Source organism: Diceros bicornis, chromosome 12, assembly GCF_020826845.1.
Source record: "Diceros bicornis minor isolate mBicDic1 chromosome 12, mDicBic1.mat.cur, whole genome shotgun sequence".
In the NCBI taxonomy this organism is placed as follows: Eukaryota; Metazoa; Chordata; class Mammalia; order Perissodactyla; family Rhinocerotidae; genus Diceros; species Diceros bicornis.
The window spans coordinates 31618201-31638979 of NC_080751.1; the positions used below are offsets into that span (position 1 = coordinate 31618201).

The following is a 20779-nucleotide window of genomic DNA, read 5'->3' on the forward strand; positions in this document are numbered from 1 at the left end:
GGGGGTCCCAGAATCAAGTGCTGTCTCTGTGTCTGTTGCCAAAGATTACGTATTTTAAATGAAAATTTCTATTTTACATAAATCACTGTGACACCAAGAGAACTACAAATTACTATGTCTGTGGTTCATGTAGATTTTTCCTCTGTAGTCCAATCAAAATAAAACTTTGTCAAATACCAACTAGAAATTCAAGGAGTCTGTAGCAGTCAAGAGGAAGAGAAATATTATTATTATTCCTAGATGAGAAATCACTCTAATGTTTTAAATTCATTGTGTAAAGAAGTTGTGCCTTTATAAAAATAGGTTTTGGGAATTTTAAAAAACAAAACACAAAAAGAGCACATTGCCTATATGGAAAACTAGCAGACGATTCTGTTTACATGATAACAAAAGCAGTTTTTTTCTTTCCAATTTCAGCATCTATTTACACAGGTAACAGTAGAATTTTTTTTCCTTTTCAATGTTCAGCATGATTTTAATAAGAGTATACGCTCTGGAATCAGACCCCTGGATTTGCACACTGGCTGCCCCTTACCACCTCTGGTCCTTCGGACATACTACTTGATCTCTTTTGCCTCAGGTTCCTCATCTATAAAATGTAGGTGCTATATAAAAATAGATAATATAATGAACATAGAGCATTTAGCACAGTATATGGCACCGAGTAAGCACTCAATACAAGTTGCATTATCATCATTTGTGTAACTGGCATCAGATAGATAAAACCAATACACGTAGGTCTCTGTGGATAAAGTGGGCCTTTCAAAAACATAAACTACTGTCAGGTTTTCCCCTGGCTCCATGTGTGGACCGCCTAATTCTGCAGCCCCAAGCCTGTAGGCTACCACCGTGGCCCTCATTCCACTGCGCTCCCTTCCTGGGCCTCCTACCAAACCTAGAGCCATCTTTTGCAGGGGACCCCTGAGTACTGGCCTCGTTCCTCACCAACCGGCCCTCTCAGGCCCCTGTACCCTGGCGCCGGAGCGCAGCTGGTCTTCCCCGGAGTTCCCAGCGCCCCACTCCACAGGTCCTCAGTCCCAGTGCTGTTGTCAAGGCTGGGTGCTCATCACATTTTTGTGTTTCTTTTTAGACGAAAAGAGCGTAGTTGGAGTCCGCTGGGAGCGCTCTGTGGCTTCAGCTGTGTCGCGGGGAGCGAGTGGGGGTCCGGGTGGAGCGGCAGGGGGAGGACGGGCTGAGAGGCCTCAGCGTCAGGGGCGGCTCAGAAGACGGCAAATCAGGCCCCACGCGCTGCTACCATGACCACTCACCCCCGAGGAGGCCTGATCTCACAGTATCTCGGGAGTTCTACCGGGGTGAGCAGAGGAGTCCTGGGATGAGAAACTCCTGGGTGCCCCGGGTGCCGGAGGCCCCTCGTCCTTGACTGGTCAGTAAGGAGTTCACCTCATGCCACCTGTCAATCAAGCAAATCCCAAGCCTCCTCGACGCCTCCCCTCCCCAGTCAGAGTCACAGTGCGGGGCACCGCCCCACGGGCCCAGCCAGGCGTTGGGGACCAGGCTCTGGCCCACAGGCTGTGCAGGTGGCGACCACCTCGACGCCAGGACCACAGAGTGAACTGCGCGCACGGGAGCCAAGTCTAACACCTTCTCGGAGGCGGAAGGCCCTGGGGCAGCTATGCCAGCTTCTGGCGCTGCCCCTGGGGCACCAATCAGACATCTGCCAAGGTCCAAGGTCCAAGGCCGCAGTAACCCCAACACACTGTTCCACTGCATATCCTCGGGGCCAGTTGTTCCTCCTGGCAGCAGGGAAATGTCTAGAATTTGTCCCAGGAGACCATTGCTCCCTGTTCCTTGAGCCCTTCCCCTGAAGAACAGCTTCAAGGCAATGCTCTCTCTGACCCAGCCCAACAACCAGCACCCTGGGATGGGTCAGCTGACCTCTTCACCCAAGCCCCTCTGTCAAGAAATGTTCTCCTCTTATGAACACCATCAGGGACACTCATGAGCCTGGGCAGGGCCTGGTCCAGATGGGGGAGTGTGGGGTTTCCCAGGAAGGCAAACAAGGTGCACATGCACTTTGTGGCTTAGGCTGTATGGGGGAAGTGGGTGCAGATCCTGATGGACAGGCAGAGAGAAGATGGGCTGGGATGCCCTGAACCTCAGGAGTAGCTTAGAGGATAGTGGAATCAGGCACTGCTGCCACGACCACTGTCCCGGGAGGAAGCCTGATCTCTTAGGATCTGGAGAATTCTAAGGGCTAGCAGAGGAGTCCTGGGATGAGAGACACCTGGGTGCCCCAAAGCTGAGTTGGCCATATAACAAGTGCTTGCTGGAAAACGTATCCTCAGAAATCTTTATGAAGAGTAATATTAAAAGATAACACATATACGGGCCGGCCCCGTGGCTTAGCCGTTAAGTGCGCGCGCTCCGCTGCTGGCGGCTCGGGTTCGGATCCCCGGCACGCACCGACGCACCGCTTCTCCAGCCATGCTGAGGCCGTGTCCCACATACAGCAACTAGAAGGATGTGCAGCTATGACATACAACTATCTACTGGGGCTTTGGGGGAAAAAATAAATAAATAAAAATTATAAAAAAAAAAAAAGATGACATATAAAAAGGTAGCTTTTTCACAATAGGTGAATGCTAGAGACTTTAAAACTTTTTAAGGTTGTAGAACACTTTAGCATTCAGACTTGGTGAGAGCTGACCAATAACATATAAAAGGACCCCTCCAATCTCAATTTTGCAGGGATATCTCTGGTATTTGATGGTATCTAGATGTCCCAGAAAATTGCAAGTAGACTATGGAGTGCCATATTTGTTTCATTAAACTAAGTGGATAAAAGCAGTCTGTGAAAACCTATGACAAACTTGTATATTTTAGCTCATTCATTCATTCAACAAACCCTTATTTAAAGACCTGAAATGTCAGGTACAGCACCACAGATACATAAATAGAAAATACACGGCCCCTCTTCCAAGAAACCCACTTTAAGAAGAAGGACAGACATGTAAACAAATAACAAAATGTCTATATATCTGTGCATGTGTGTAGAGATACATACACACATATACACAATGACATAGAAAGACGGAGGATGGAGTGACCAGCTGCCCAGGACTTTAGGGAGGATATGAGTTCCTATGAAAGACAAAGTGCAAAGAGCATCCATGTAAAAAGACAACATCCACAGTTAAAGTCTTGCAGAGAACAGGAGGAAATGAGATGAGTCAGGCAGGCTGGGACAGCCTTGAAAGCCCTTTTAAGCAGGCCAGGAAGTTAGGGCACCACTGACAATTATTAGCAGGACACAACAACGTGAACAGTTTCATATTTTAGGAAGGTAACCCTAGCAGCAGTGAGGCACACTGGGAAGGACAGACGGGTGAGGGGTGTTAGGAGAGGAGGCAGGGAAACCAGTTAGGGCCTAGATGAGAGAAAGTGAGGTAAGACGGGGTAGAGGGGATGGAGAGGATGAGTCAAGTGATGTTTAAGGGGAAGAGAGAGAGAGAAAGATTTAGGATGTTTGAGGCTAAGGAAAAGCTTGAGCCTGTCAAAGTTGACAGAAGTTTTTTGCTTGGGCAACTGGGTTTATAACTCACAGAGCTTGACAGCACTAGAGTTTGAAGCCTATGAGCCTGATCCTGGGAAAAGATGGCCTTAACTCCACCCCGTTTTAGTGGGGAAACCAAGGAGACTCCTCAGGTTAGCACCACGCCTGGAGACCTAAGGGCTATGAAGAAGAGGATTTGACTGGACTGTGTGCTCCATGAGGATAGGGGCTGTTTCCATCACTCTACACACAGTTCCTGCAACATCACATGGCAGAGTAAGCATTAACAAAGTGCTTGCTGAAGAGGGAGTGAATGATGCCAACAATCCTGGCTGCCATATTGCCTCTCCCCTCCCTGCTATAGGCAACAGGTTCTACCCAGGAACTGGAAAATAAAGAAGAATGAGCATATTTCCCCTAGATGGCCAGAGACACTTTCAAGTTTCAAATGAAACTCTTTTGCTGTGATCATAGGTTCTATTTAAAAATGCTGGAGAGGGCCGGCCCCGTGGCTTAGCGGTTAAGTGTGCGCGCTCTGCTACTGGCGGCCCGGGTTCGGATCCCGGGCGCGCACCGACGCACCGCTTCTCCGGCCATGCTGAGGCTGCGTCCCACATACAGCAACTAGAAGGATGTGCAACTATGACATACAACTATCTACTGGGGCTTTGGGGGAAAAATAAATAAATAAAATTATTAAAAATAAACAAATAAATAAAAAATAAAAATGCTGGAGATACTTGGTAGACTCCTGGGGTTCTGAAGCACCCAGAATAAAAAAAAAATTGCTGTTCTAGGCCATCGTTCTTACTATAATTTCATGATTCCTGACTTTTCTCAGTTCCTTGACTGAGGGGGGAAATGAAATAGATAGCTTTCAACAAATCTTTAAAGAGGGCTTTAAAATAATTTATCATTGTCTAAGTTACTCAATTAGCAGTATGACCCAAAAACATCCCAGTATGGATTTGAAGTATTTTTACTCTAGTTATTATTGTTCTTTTCATTCATATTAAAGCCCATAAATTTATCACATTTATTAAAAAGTTCACAATAGAATTTTTTTTGCCAGAAGTTCCTTTATGCTGTTCTTTAAATCACCTCTTCCCAGCCCATGATACCTCACTGATCCAGGTTCCTCCTTTGCCATTTAAATACAAAGTTACCTATTTCTCCTTTTATAAGCCAAGAGTCTCTGACCTCACTTCTCTGGCTTGCATGCAACATGATTGCTTAAAATGACTCATAATGTTCCCATTTATCCATGTCCACGTCAAGAATAGGGAGAACAGAGAACAACCATTATTCACTTTGCCATTTGTTACTTTCCCATCAGCTTCCCAGAAACTTCACTCTTTTTACCTGGGTAACAGAATGACAGTATCTGTGTATCTTCTAGAGCACAGCCAAGTGGCATTTACTTTTATTTTAAATTTGTCATATCATTTCAACAGCACTTTTTAAACCTCATAAGAAAGGGGGGGAAAATCTACAAATTTTAATCACTGGATTTGCAAGAGCATAATATAAGGCATCAGTAATGGTGCAGCTGCAGGAGCATTCACTTAATAAGCAGGTTTAAAGCTACCGTCAAGGTATCTACTCCCTTTTTCCCACATCTCTGCATTTACGAAATCAAGAATTTCATGAAATTCAAGAATTTCATAAGCAGGATCTGCTTTCATCTAATCCCAAAACATCTTTTGGAATTTTAGTTCAGAAGCATTTAAATGGCAGGTGTATATATATATTTTTTTCTTCACATAAAACCAAATCCATCCCCTGCTGCATATTTTAAAACTCTTTGCTCCTTCCATAGAGGGGTCCTGAGCCTCAGAAGCTACCCTACAGTAATGCCTTTAGACCAACCAACAGATTAAAGGAAGGGAGGTCCCCTTATCCTACTAAGGGGCCACCATCAAAAGAATTGTGACCCCTGAGTTTCTTCTGATAAGATTTCATCAGAAACGACCAAGTATTGTGTCCTTCCATGGAGACAATTACAGAAGCAATTATGTACCACCATTACATAAAACATCTGTTCCACTCTGGGCTTCGCAGCATCTTCGTTACCACATATAGTGTTATGAGTCTTTCTGTGACTGGAAGCATTGATACTACTTACTTATATTTTAAGTCTATCTGCCCTTTGAGGGTCCATAAACCTCTCTCTTCTTCGCTTTTCGAAGAAAACTTGCACTTTGCAAATTTTGCAAATTATTATAGTTACAACAGCAATGTAACAATAATTTTTAAATAATTAAAAAAATTTTTAAATTGACTCCCTTTCACTGAGGGTCTCAATACATTGGAGGTGTCATTCCACACCTACATAAAAAGGTTTGGTATCATTCTATTTTTCCTTTGGTACTTAGTTTATTGCATTGATTGTATTGTACACATGGCAACAAAAAAGGGATCAAGCTTTTAAAGAACTGCTTTTCTCTGTGTATATATAAATCTAGTTCCAATGGGAAATCCCATCTTCTGTTACCATAGCAATAGAAAGCACTGCAGAGAAGGACTTTCATCACCCTATGTGGGAGAAGCAATTGATTTGTTTCTCCAGCAAGCCAGGAGGGCAAGAGCATGTCTTTCTGATGTCAGATGAGATCAGGAAGATTTCCAAATATCTTGTGGGGAGAAGATGAAAATTAATAGGGTCATAGAAAGAGGTAGCTTTCCTTAAGGTTAAACAGAAAACACTAATCATTCTTGATTTCTGAAGGCAAAAAATTGTATTTGAGTACATGTTCCAAGTGCAGCATTTAAAAAATGTTCATAATTCTGACTTCACTTTTTAAAGCCTCATTTCACTTTTGCCCAGACTGCTTCAGTGATTCTCTGAGTAATAACTTTATATGTTAGTATCTTTTTTTTTCAATAGTCTTACCAGGAAAGCATGAAAGCCTTCTCCCTCCCTTCCCTGAAGATAACCCTGAGAGAACTTTTCCAATGTTGGAGGCATGAGTGCATCAAAGTGAGTAGGCGGGACTGCCTGACGGCAGAGGGGGAGGCTGCTGCTTTCTGGGCTGAAGAGGAAGTGGCCCAACCTCAGTGGGTGTTCTCCTGTGAGGAAGAAAAGGCAAAGGAAGGCTTTTTTGAAAAGAGTAGACTAGAGATAGTGAGGCCTCAGATGGGGATGGCTGTGCTCCTGCCCTTGTCCCCAGAGCTGCATTTTGCACTGGAATACTACCATTGGGACCGTGATTTGATTTGCAACCACAGAGAGGGCCCCACCTTGCAGGTGGGACTGGGCAGGATGAAGGAAGCGACAGCAATGTAGACAGATCACCAGGGTCCATTGCCACGTCCCTGAACTATGTAAGCCCCAGGGTACCTGTATAATCCATGGTTGAGCAGTAGTCACTCAATTTGGACTTTTCAACAACCTTGATGAGTGGTGCATCTAATGAGAATTAATATGATTTAGGAAAAAAGAAATGCAACATACCTTGCATGCTAAGTGTTGCCATACCTGTATTGGTACGGAATTATATCCTAGCAATACCACCTAAAAGAGTGGTTAAGAGCATAGTGGTTTGGCTGCTTGGGATCAAGGCATGCAGTGGCATGCTGGAGCCAGCTTGGACTAACTAGCAAGAACTGATTGGTAAATTTTAGCAATTTTGTGAATCAGTTGTTAAACATGGCCAATGTTAAAAATTAAATTATATACACCTACAACTAAATAAATTATATTAAAAACAAAGGTAATACATACTAAAACTCATCACTTCCTAATTACTTTACTACATTGTACTATTTATAGTCTTGAGGTTATTAATTGTTATCCTATCCATATGGTAGAAATACTATAGAATAATGTGCTACTGCACATCTCTTTCCAACTCTGTTTTCAATGATGTCACATTAGTGGTTTGAAATCAGCCATAGTGGGAGTATTTACATCATGGAAATCAACAAATGTTACAAAACAGGGCTTAATTTATCATTTGATTCATTATCTAGACTTAAGGCATAGAAGGATAAAATATTAATAATGCAGAATAAACTTAAAAGCGTGTCATGTCTGTAGCTGTTACATTGTGAATAATACAAAAAATTAAGAAAATATTCTTCCAATATTCAAAAAGTAGTATCTAGTTCCACAAAGAAGTCGCTCACATCATTGGCAAATGATTAAAGTTCTGATGTACGTCTTTGTTGTTTCACTTTTCTCTTATAAAAGAAAATATCAGCCAACATCCATATCAATCAACATTCATATCAGAACTATACTCAATTATCAGTGATGTGAGGGACTTCTTTTCTGAACCAAATAGTAATCAAGCATTGATTCCTCATCTGATTTTGTCAAATCATGGTTGAATTGCAACCATAGGTTGGCCATAAATACAAGAGTTCAGCAAAAATCAATGAAAGCATTCTATGAGAATCAATTGGCTATATGGAATTTACAATAGAGTATTATATATTTTATTATTATTTTGTAAATTGTGTGCAACACATTTATATCAGTAAAATTTATAACAAACTTATGAATGTATATATGTATAGATTTTTTCTCTTGGAAAGCTGGTTGTTAAACAGTTACCAGTACAACAAGCATATCTCCTCTACTTACTGGCATATAATAGTTTCTTACAAATCACCTTCACCTCAACCTCTCTGTGCCTCAGTTTCTCATCCATAAAATGGAAGTAATAACAGTACCTACCTGTTAGGAGAAGAAGGTAGGTATTATTGTGAGGATTTAATAAATCCTAAAGCAGTGATTAAAACATAGTGACCACTCTAGAGGTAGCATTGTTATTATTAATTAACTGCCATGTGATACAATCTGCTCAAAACAAACACATGTGAAAACTACCCCTCACCCCTGAGGTGTGACATTCTAAACCAGGAAAACCCATGTACATAGAGCGCTATTGTGAACTAACCTACAAAATTTAAAAATAGGACTACTTTCTGAGAATTAAACTGGTAAAAAAATCACATGAAATGGACAAGATAGGTTATCTAAAGAAGTCATCCGAAGGAGAAAGTATCCTAGGCAAGAGGATTGGAAATCTAATCCAGTCATGATTAACAGTGAGGGAATCTGGACTCAACCATTGAAATCAATAAATCTGAGTAAAATGTTAGTAGAAGGGAAAGTTCTGTGTGAAGACTTTATAAAAAGGAGTCAGAATTAAGAGAGTAGAGAGTTGGTATAAGGATAGACATATAGATCGACGGAACAGAATTGACTTCAGAAACAGACCCACACTTATTTGGTCAATTGATTTCCAACAAAGGCAGTAAGGTAACTCAAAGGAGAAAGAATAGTTTTTTCAACAAATAGTGCTGGAACAATTAGACTTCATATGGAAAAACAATAACCTCAATAATTACCTCTCATCATTCACAAAAATTATCTCAAATGACCGGAGATCTACGTGTAAAAGCTAAAACCACACAACTGATAGAAAAAAGACATGAGAAAACCTTTGTGACTTTTGAAAGACAACAGCTTCTTTGAGAAGAAACAAAAAGCGTGAGCCATAAAGAAAACCGATAAATTGGACTTCAAAATAAAACTTCTGTTCTTTGAAAGACACCATTAGGAAAATGAAAAGTCAAGCCATAGACTGGTAAAGAAAACTCACAAAGGACTTGTACATAGAATGCATAAAGAATGCTTACAATTCAATAGTAAGAAGACAACCCAACTTAAAATACGGCTAAAAGACTTGAACATTGTCAAAGACAACTAAAATTAAAAAGATTTACAATAGCAAGTGTTGCTGAGGATGCAGAGCAACAGGAATGCACATACATTGCTGATGGGAATGTAAAACGATAAATCACATTGGAAAGTAGTTTGGCAGTTTCTTATAAAGTTAAACACACACTTACCAAATGACCTAACAGTTCCACTCCTAGACATTTACCCAAGAGAAATAAAAGAATATGTCTAAACAAAGACTTCTATACAAATGTCCATAACACCTTTATTTAACAGCCAAAAACTGGAAATAACTCAAATGTCCATCAACAGATGAGTGGGTAAACAAATTATTGTATATTCAAATTATTGTATAACAATGGAACAAATTATTATATAACAAATTTGTTTGTATAATAATTTGCATAAGCAAATCATTGTATAACAATGGAACTGTTCTCAGGAATAAAAAGGAATGACTACTGATATACATACCAACATGGATGAATTTCAAAAACATTATACTGAGTGAAAGAATCCTGAAGAATTTAGTAGAATACTCATGTCACTAGCATCATCATCATACAAAGTTGGGAACCAAGAGATACTGTCTATAGTTGATGACCCAAAAAATAAAGATATAAAAATATAACTTAAAGCTACAAAGGTAGATTTTAAGGAAATTAAAAATAATGAAATAACATTTTGGGGAGGAGAAAGGAAGGGATATAAGAATGGTATATGTAGGCTACATCCTCATGTATCTTAAAAGGAAGTCAATCATGTCTAAAATGGATAAATCAAGAAACAGCAATTAATCATTTTGCTTTGAGATGTAGAGGTAACCACCAGAAAGAACAGTTATAAGAATTAAAAGTGTTCTTTTGGAAGGTGCACTGGGGATGGGAAAGGGTGGGTCGGGGGCAGTTTTTCACTATAAAGCCTTTTGTAATTTTTGACTTATGTTTCAATATTGCTTTGATACAAATACAAAAATTAAAACAAATAAAAACAAAAAAATAGTTACAGAGAAATAAAAATTGATTAACTTATGCAAAAAAAGACTGTATCTAGTGGTTTAGAAGTCTTCCACAGGCAGAAAGTAGGAAGCGATGTCTGATGACTAGATCAGATTTATCAACCCCCAGAAGTTCTCATCAGGTATAATTGTTACTGATAAACTGAATTTGATCAGCATGGCTAGCCTTACAATTCATTCTTCGAAAAAAGGAGAAATACTGCCTTAAGACTGTAACACAACAATTTGGTAATAAGAAGGTTCACTAATGAAAGGGGTCTACGTGAAATCCAGCTTTCTGGAGCTATTCATCTCCTTTTTCTTCTTTAAGGAAGGAGCATGACTCAAGCATTGAGGGTTATATTTGGCAGAAGTCCTGTTAATTTAGGATAATTAAATATGCCAGTCATGTGTTCCAGCAAGGTCTGATTAAATACTTTAGAGAAGTCATTAGTGAATCCATCTGGTCTCGTGGCTTTGCCAGATGGCAAAATGTTACTACCTCTATTTGTTCTGCTCTTGGAATATTCTACCTCTGTAGAACAGCATGCCATTATTTTCAGGGTAGGTCTTAGTTTGCTAGTTTACATTATCAAGGAATCTGGAAGGTGGAAGGCAAGCCTAACAATTGTCATTGTCATTGTCAACTGAGCCACAAGATTTCAAGGCTGTGCTACTGTTGAGTTCAAAGTGATTTCATCATTGCCATTTCCTCAGAATGTTCTGTATCAAACATTTGAGATGGTGCTCCATTTGTGACTAGAGAGTCAGAACCACAGGGAGAGGTAGCCAGCTATATTTCACACCCATGAGATTATAATCCTCCAAAATGAGGAGAACCCTGGAAGTACCTCCTCCACGTGGATGGTCACCTAAATAGAAAAGTGGCCAGTTTTGATTTTTCAAATTAGAGGGTTGCAGAGCTTTGTGAGAGTGCCTTAAAATGACAATCTTAAAAGTTGTTTTGGTTCTTTGACCACACAGTTAACCTTTTACTTACCAATTCCCTAACCAGCTGAGTCAAAATGCAAGGTATTCTCCAAAGCATTGACAATGGCAACTTTAATACAATCACTTCACCAGCTGGTATCTAAGGTAAATGCTTAAACCCAAGCGATAACTAAGGGCTTGGAGCTGCTGGAGAAGCTTCTAGGGGTGGCTTGATGAAGTTATGAGGCAAAGATAAAGCCTAGAAATGAGCCCAACATTTTATTGCCACTCTCAACTTCCAACCCCTCAAGTATATTCTAAGGCTAAGCATTAGGCTGAGCTGAAGCCCTACTCTTTCCTAATAAAGGCCAGATTTGCATATCTAATTGACTGTGATCAGACAGAATTCATATTCACGGAACTGTTCCATGCCACCCCTTGAGCATTTGGCAACTAGTAGTACCACACTACGGAACTCCTGCACTTAGAGCTTTGGTTTTTATTTTGCTCTTGGTTACTAGCACCTCCTCTTCTCTTTGTTTTTATTTTATTCCTCTTCTTTCCCCTCTTGTCTTCCCTTTCAAGTTTTTCTCTGTCTTTACATTGGAGTATTATGTTTCATCCAGAATTTCTATGTGTTTGGAGAGGAGTAGGGTGGGTGGGAAGGTATGCATCTGTGTCATCTCAGTCCCACATGTTGGGAACTGGAAGTCCATGCTTGACTCTTGACCACCACCCTCAATTCTGAACACTGAGGAACTATCACTGTGAACTTGGCATAAACGACTAATTAAAATCTTTGTAAGATTTCATATGTGTAAGAGCATCTGTGTTTCCAATGAGTAGAGATGGGTGCAGAGTGACCCTCTCCTCTGCACTCCCCACAACTATTTCTTTTCTTTCTTTTTTTTTTTTTTTGTGAGGAAGATCAGCCCTGGGCTAACATCCATGCTAATCCTCCTCTTTTTGCTGAGGATGAGGGGCTCTGAGCTAACATCTATTGCCCATCCTCCTCCTTTTTTTCCCTTTTTCTCCCCAAAGCCCCAGTAGATAGTTGTATGTCATAGTTGCACATCCTTCTAGTTGCTGTATGTGGGACGAGGCCTCAGCATGGCCGGAGAAGCAGTGCGTCGGTGCGCGCCCAGGATCCAAACCCAGGCCGCCAGTAGCAGAGCACGCGCACTAAACCACTAAGCCACGGGGCAGCTCCCCACCACTATTTCTCATCACTGCAGACACCTTCAATGCAATGTGGGCAATAGCTGGAAAGATGAGAATGGGGTTCAGGATTACCTATTTTCGAATCGCCAGTGCCCTATGGTAAAGCAAGAATCTGTAATCCCAGAAGCCCAGGCAGAAAGAGCCAAGATGAGCAAACTGGCTTTTTCATGTGGGTCTGAATTAGGGTGAGGAAGGGATGATTTCCATAAGAAAGTGCTGAGCAAGTGCCTAGCACCTCTGCCCTTAGGAGACCAGCTGCCAAAGAGTACTATCAAACCTCCTGGCTCTCGGGGCAAGGACTAGCTCCAGCTTGGACTCTGCTGTGCCAGAAGAGAAGAGAGGAAGAGCACCTTTGTCCTTTCCTTTGCTGATTTTTTTGACTGCTTGATCTCTCAACCACAGAAAGGAGCACCAACATCTTCCACCAGTTGTGAATGGATCAATTTCTCCAAGTAGTTCTGCTAAGTTTTGCTTTACATTTTTAGGCTATGTTATTAGGTACATACAAGTTTAGAACTTTTTATTTTCCCAGTAAATAACTTGATTATCATGTAGTTACTCTCTTTATCTCCAGTATTTGATCATGCTTGAAATTCTATTTTATCAGATATTAATTGAGCTATATCAGCTTCCTTTTGGCTAGAATTTGTCTGGTATATATTTCCTATCTTTTTACTGTCTACCTTTCTCTGTTCTTAACCTTCAGGGGCATCTCTTACAAAAGGATCTAGCTGGATTTTTAACCCCTAGTGAAAATCTGTATTTATTAACTGGAGAGTTCAGACTATTTATATTTAGTGTAATCACTGAAATGTTTGGATTTATTTCCACCACTTATTTTATGCATTATTCATCCTGTTTTTTCTTTTCTAGTTTTTCTTACTTTTAAATTTTTTTTAATTTATTTTTTCTCATTCTATTTTTCCATTCTACTAGTTTAAAAGTATTTTATTTTTTTATTCTTTTTTTATTCTTCTAGTGATTACTCTAGAAATGTTGATGTGCATTCTTACAAAAATCTAAAGTTAACAATTATCTATATCTTCCTCCTTAACCATGTAAGAACTTGAGAACTCTTGAACTCCTATCTTTCCTGACTCACATTCTAATTCTACCATTATTTTCGTTTTTCTTAACATACATGTTAGACATTATTATTATTCTTACATGCAGTCAATGTTCATTTAGTTATCCGTACATTTACAAGTTACTTTGTTCACATTTCTCTTGTCTCTCAGACATTTCACCTGGGATTGTTTTCCTTCCACCTGAAGTATATCCCTTACATTCCTTTAGTGCAGGTCTGAAAAAATGCTCGTTTACCTGAAAAATTCTTCATTTTGTCCCTGTTCTTGAAATACAGTCTCAATAGATACATCAATCTAATATGCTTCCTCACTCTATCCTCCATATTTTAATAGACATATTATCTCTATCAGAGACAGTAGCCTCTCTGTTCTAGACAATTTATTCAGATATGTCTTCCAATTCACTGTCTTTCTTCAATTGTGTTTTAATCTGCTGTTTATTTTGAAGCTCTAGGGTTTTTCAAATCTTATTTTAAATAGTGTCTTGCTCCTAATTTACATTTTAATTCCTTCTTTTATTTCTTTAAACATATTAATCATACTCATTTCCAATATCTAAATTCTTTGTGGACCTGATTCTGTTGCCTACTTTTCTGCTGTCTCCACTTATAATGTCTTATTTTCTTATATATGTTGTGATTTTTTTTCAATGAAGGCTCATGCTTCTTGGAATGTTATCTATGGGAATTCTTTGAGACTCAGGGTAAAAGTGCATTCCTCCAGAGGACTTGCATTTGCTTCTCTGGGCACCTGGGGACACTACTGTCCCAGGATCATTGTGTGAGGTTTGTCAGATCACACAGGCAGTGTGAATTTGTGTTTCAAGCCTATACTGAGAGCCATCTTGTGATCATGAATTTTCAAGAAGGATATTTTATTTCCTTCTTCCTCACTAACCCCTTATGCAAAGGAGTTGTTTTGTTTTGGGTTTTTCCTAGTTCACTATTACAATCAGTCCAGGTCTATAGGGTTCTAGCAATACCAGCACCTACTATTAAATGCCCTGTTTTGTCTCCTGTCATCCACATCCCATGAGGCCATCCAAATGGAAGCTCAAGAACACCAGAGTTCAGCACATGGCCCAGAGCAAAGACAATCTTGAATATTGACTGATTTTTCTGAGTTTCAACCTTCACTTCATTTTTGGCCTCCAAGTATTCCTTGACTTATCAGCTCAGAAATGAATTCTAAAATATATTTTACCCCGCATTTTTAATTATTCTCAGTGGGAGAGTTGTTCAAGTTAGCTGATCTTGCACACTATTAAAAATATGTAGTCTGTCCCCACTGCTACTGCTGTGGTTTAGGCTCCTTCCTAGTGTTTAGAAATTTGTAATCCTTTACTGCACTTATCACAGTCTACCTAGAACCATAATTAGGCTGCTTTAAACACGTATCTCTCATGTTGTGAGCTCTACAAGGACAAATAGTCTGATTTATTGATTATTTCACAATACCACAATCTACCACACATACACACACACACTCGTACACTTATATACCCACATTCACTCACTCACACTCATCCACCTACCCTCATACACACAGACTTAAATGCTCTCATCCACACACACACTGCATAGCACTGCACCTTGCACAGAAAACCCTCAATACAGTCTTGGTTGAATCAAATTTCATTTTCACATCTTTAACTTCTGATGCCTAACTTATATCTAGATCATTGTTTTTGTGAACTCTGTGATTTCTGGATTTGGCCATCATCTGGGATCTTGTTCTGAATACATGCTATAATTTCATTGATTTCTGCTCCTGGTCTGTGACCCAGGTTGGAGGGAGTGTGTGTGAAAGATAAGAACTCGGACTCCTAAGGACTCCTAAGTCTTATCGATCTGCATTTGGTTTGAATCTCAACTCAACCATTTACTGACGGTAGGAAGGTAAAAAGTTAAGTTATGTCTCTGGGCCTTAATTTTCTCATCTGCCAAACGGGGTAAATGTACACATTTAACACACAGTCTGGGACTCAGGGAGCACTCAATAAATAGTAGCTATAAGTGACAAGGCCCTGTAGCACGACAACTAAAATTATTTATTATCAAGTGAACTAAATTTAAAACCTTAAACATACCAGATAAGTTACTTATTTTGATTTTTTAGATGTGTAAAATGAATCTGAAATGATTATCTTTTTCTAATTCTTAGTCTTCTCGGGATTATTAGTTCTAATTCTACTCATATTTTTAAAGAATGTTAGCTACAAGAAGGTAAGGATTTTAGTCTGTTTTTTCCATCAATGACACTGGAACAGCACAGTGCCTGACATCTAATGGATGTTTTATAAATACTTGTTGAGTGAGTAAATAAGTAAACACATAACTCCTCCTGTCTGAATAAGAGTAAGATGGATGAAAGAACACATTAAATGATATAGGCACCCTTCATGCTATAATTCCTGTCACGAACTCTGCAGACAAGAAAGATCATGAAAAATGCCGTCTGTACTCAATATTAATAGTTCCCAAAAAACACCTATTTAAAATTATCCAGAAGTTCAAAATCCAATTTTTAAAAGTGCCATTCTGAGAATGAGAAGGTAACATTTTCATTCATAGGGGCTCACATTTTTCTAACTAAATTAGGTACAAAATAAAAAATAACCATGTTTGTGATACTGGTTTTGAAAAATTGCATATTAAATTCCTTACAATAGTTTGCACAGCAAAAATGTTAAATAGAAAGGAGGAAAGAGTCTTTGAAAGCCAAAAACACTGCAAACAAGCCTAATTCAAGGTCACTGATTTTCCTTTGTTTTTAGTTCAGCACAAATGGTTTCATGGGGGAAAAGAGCTTTATCTATATTCTATTATTCCACAAGAAAAGACAAGCATGGCCTCCTCAGAGCAGGAGCATGGAGTTAGGTCTTCTTCAGTCCTGACATCACACTGGGGAGTCAAGCATGAATAAACTCCCACTTTAAAGCAAGTGTCTGCCCAGTGATAGGAATTCATGTAAGCAGTGCTTTGGTGCCCAGGCCCATTTGTATTACTTCATATTCTTGGACATGTCATGGGAAATGATTTTCAACTCTAATGAGATACTTTTAAAAAGCAGAAATTAATGTCCAGGGCTAAGCAAATTCAAGGAAACAGAGTACATGAAGGCTAACTCTATTCTAGCTCCTTAACCCTTAATGCAATGGGACATTTAAATGGTCATCTGCCAGCTCCTGTTCCAGAGGCTTTGCACACGTAATCAAATTTAGTCCCCAAGAGGGGTCCTGGACTGGGCCTGAGGCTCCTACACATTTACTATGTAGAGGGAAGTAACACCCTTTTCCTCTCCTCTCATCCCCTAAATCTGTTTTCATCCACTGAGAGTAAAAAAAAAAACAACACTGCTTGGGGACCAAAAAAATTGCACTCTTTCCAGAATGGTAGTTCATCCATCTACCCATCCAAATTTCTGACATGCCAGGGGTGGGAGGGAGAGTACAAGGAATGCAGGCTGCAGCAAGGACCAACAGACCCATGAGGGAATTGACCATCTCAGAGGGCAGTTATGTCCTTGAGCCAGCCTCTAAGTCAATTCATGCTAGTTTTAAGAAAAATAATGAAAGCACCCATGTGGTGGGGCTTTCTGAAGACAGTGATTTTTTTTAGGACATGTTTGATGATGAAAAGTGTCCAAATTTTAAAAACAGGGACTCCAAAAAATCTGACTGAAGTGTACTTCTTAATTCAAGCTTCATTTTGATGGAATAGTGGGTGATACTTTTAACAATTGAGTCCTGAGCTATCTGATCCTTCTTCAATTATGAAAAAAATAAAGAGTAGTTAAGTGGTGTGCCCAGAATCTCCCAGTTAGTGGCAGAGCTAATAAAACCCAGGTCTCTTGACCTCTAGATCAGCCCTGTTGCTAGCCTAAAAAAAAGGCTGGATTTCAAATGAGCAACGTGCTCTCTGGAGAAAGGTACCATATAAATAACCAGATTGTGAACAAGGAAGCTGAGCCAGTAACAGTAATAACCATTGTTACTGCCAATCCTCAGCATGACCCTGGAAGATAGTTATTATTATTCTGACTTTACAGATGGGGAAACTAAGGCTCGGAATACAAAATGGCTTATCTAAGCTCAGTCCATAGATGCAAGTTATCCAAACATGACTAACATAAACTTGCAAAGAATAAAGAGAAGTCGTGCTCAGATCCTTTGGGCTAATATAAGCCAGAATTTTGAACTCAAAAGGAAAAGAACAGTTAAGTCCCTAATGTGTGCCAGTTGGTTTGCTAGGCACTTTCACATGCACTGTCCTTTTAAATAATTTCTACCGAGGATCAGAGAGCTCCTTTTAGGAAGAAGTTGAGCAAAGATTCAAACTGAGGTTTGCCTGATTCTGAAAATTTCACCTAATTAATTTTACCTCTCTAACAACAGTTTCTTTTCATTACATTAGGGGTCAGCAAACTTTTTCTGTAAAGGGTCAGATAGCAAATATTTTAGTCTTTGAAGGCCACAGAGTCTCTGTTGCAACTACCTGACTCTGCCATGGTGTGAAAGCAGCCATAGACAATACGTAAATGAATGAACACATCTGTGGTCCAGTGAAACTTCATTTATGGACGTTGAAGTTTGAATATCACATAATTTTCATGTGTCATGAAATTTATTTTCCTTTGGATTTTTTCATTTAAAATGAAAATTTCATTTAAAATGAACTTTAAAATGTAAAACCATTCTTAACTCATGGGCCATACAAAAACAGGCAGTCAACCAGATTTGGCCTGTGGGTTGTTATTTGCCAACCTCTGAGTTATACCACCCTTCTTTCAGTATCTGCCAGACGCCAACAGCATTTAATAATTCTTCTTAAAAATCTAGTTTGTCAGAGTTATTTTACTTTTCAGCACCAAAATCCATGATTTTGACGTTGAGCACATGGTTTACAATAGAAAATAACTTTTTTCCTTTTTATTATAAAATATTTCAAACATATAAATACAAATATACAGTCATATATACATTTAATGAGTATATATAAGACAAAAGAAAATAAAATGAACACCCATGGGCCCATCACCTACTTAAAGAAACACATCACCAAACAATGATGCTCTTGCATGCCCCTCCCCAGTCACATCCTCTTCCTTCCACAGGAAGGAGGAGGGAATTCACCACTATCCTGAATTTTGTCTTTATCAATCCTTAGTCTCTTTAATATGTAGTTTTATTATGCATGTATGCAAGTTTGTGTTTGAACTTTATTTAAATGGTGTATGATTATATGTATTCTTCCAGGACTTGCTTTCTTTCACTCAACATTATATTGAGATTTCATCCACATTTGGTGTAGGTGTATAAAAAAAAGAAAAACAAAGGAAAGCAATCGATATGTCTATCCACAGGAGAATGGATAATGACATCATGGTATATGGAATACCAAGCAGGAGTAGATTTAAATGAAATAAAGGCAATGGATTTCTAACTAAAAATATAAATTGGATTTCTAATCAAGAGTCATTCTGATGTTTAAAAATAAATGCCAAAATCCTCTTAACAGAAACATATCTTCTGGGGAGTTATCAATCACAAGTATGATCTATATACATAGGGTTCACTGATGGGGAGAGAGAGAGAGAGAGAGGCAGCGAGACTGCCGGTGAATTCCTATGGAGAGTGTAATCCTGGGGATGAGAGTTGGGAGGGCAGATTTTCACTCCCTAAAAATGTTTCCTCTTCTGGAAAAACGGACTTACAGAGCTGTGCCATGGAGGCCCAAATCCAGCTGCTCGGAAGGTACATTAGTGAATTATAGACATGACTGACTGAAAAGTCAAGTGATACAAACCATTTGTTTTCTTTTCAAGCCAGTAAAATGAATAGCTCTATCAGTGTTATTGAAACAGTACATTTATCTAATTAGAATGACTCAGGTCCTTTGCTTTTCTTCATAAAAAAAATTACCTCTATACATTAACGTTAAAACAGACAACTCACTAATTAATCTAGAAAAAAGTATCAGTACAACAATGCTGCATTAATTCATACTAATGACTTTAAAATTCACTGCAAATCACTGATTGACTTATGGATGAAAAAATGTATTTAGAAATAAAAAGCAACAGAATAAAATATGGCATTTATGTGTATGTTATAACTTTATGAAACATACGCAGTGATAAAGCTAAAGCTTCAAGTGTCGTTCTAGAATTTGTTTGCCAATGTCAAAAGGCACAGTGAGGTGGCACACCTCCCTGGCAGTTAACCTATCTCTATGGTTGTACCCTGTAGCTCTTCCTCAACTCCCCAAATTTCTTTCCTTCTAAGGTTCTGAAACAGGATATTTACTCCAACACATATTATGTAGTCTTTCTAAAACATTATTACTTCCAGCTCTTCCCAAATCAATATATTCTCTAGTATTCCAGGAAGATTCAAGTTATTCAAAATTATTTTGAGCACCAACCAGGTGCAGGAAGGTTAGAAGTGAGTGTGGGTATAAAGTGAGTTAGATACAGAGCCTGCCTTTAAGACATCTATAATCCAGTAAGGGAGACACGCATGTATACAACTGTATAAGATAGAATAGGGTATGCCAAGAACCCCACAGTCTCAGTGACTTATTCCTTCCTCATGCTATATGGGCATCATGAGTCAGCAGAGGAGCTCTCTCAGGGTTCCAGGTTGGTCGAGTGGTCACTATCTTGAACATGCCAGAGAGGAAAAATATGGTGAAATATGCACTGGCATTTAAAGCTTAAGCAACATGTGTTACTTCTACTCATATTTCATTGGCTAATGCAAGTCACATGGCCACACCTAACTCTAAATGGGCAGGGAGGTGCAATTGTACTATGTGCCAGGAAGGAAAGAGTACTGCAACATCTGTGAATACCATTAATGACAACAAAAGAACCCACTACTGTATAATAAAAGGAAAAATAACCACGGTGCTGAATGGTGCTGGAGAATAGAAGGATGATTAAATCTGGCTGGGACACAGGAGTCTTCAAGAAGATCAGTGGCACTTGAGCTGGACCTAGAAGGATTGTATTAGGTGAAGGCTGTGGTGTGGGAAGACAATCTAGGCTGAGGAACAAGGTAAGCAAAGGAGCTGAGGCATGCACCTGCAGGGGGCGTCCAGGGTGTCCAGGAAATGGAAACCAGGAAGTATGTAGAAAGTTCAGATGGATGTAGGAGAGAGAGGAAGCTGAATGGTCAAACCATGCTGAGCATAAATATTATAATGACAAATTTCAGTTTGGAAAGCAGGAGGCCACTGCAAAAATATTCTGTGCATTAATAACAACATTTAAGCAGCTCAATAATTTTTTGAGTGATGTTATCTACATGTAACCCTCACACCAACCCTGACAAG

The 20779-nt window shown here is 39.3% G+C and overlaps 1 protein-coding gene across 8 annotated transcripts in view; it reads right to left on the minus strand.

The window, feature by feature from the left end:
- EML6 (EMAP like 6) overlaps positions 1 to 20779 on the minus strand; it is a 263596-nt gene that overhangs the window by 155549 nt on the left and 87268 nt on the right. The window lies entirely within an intron of this gene.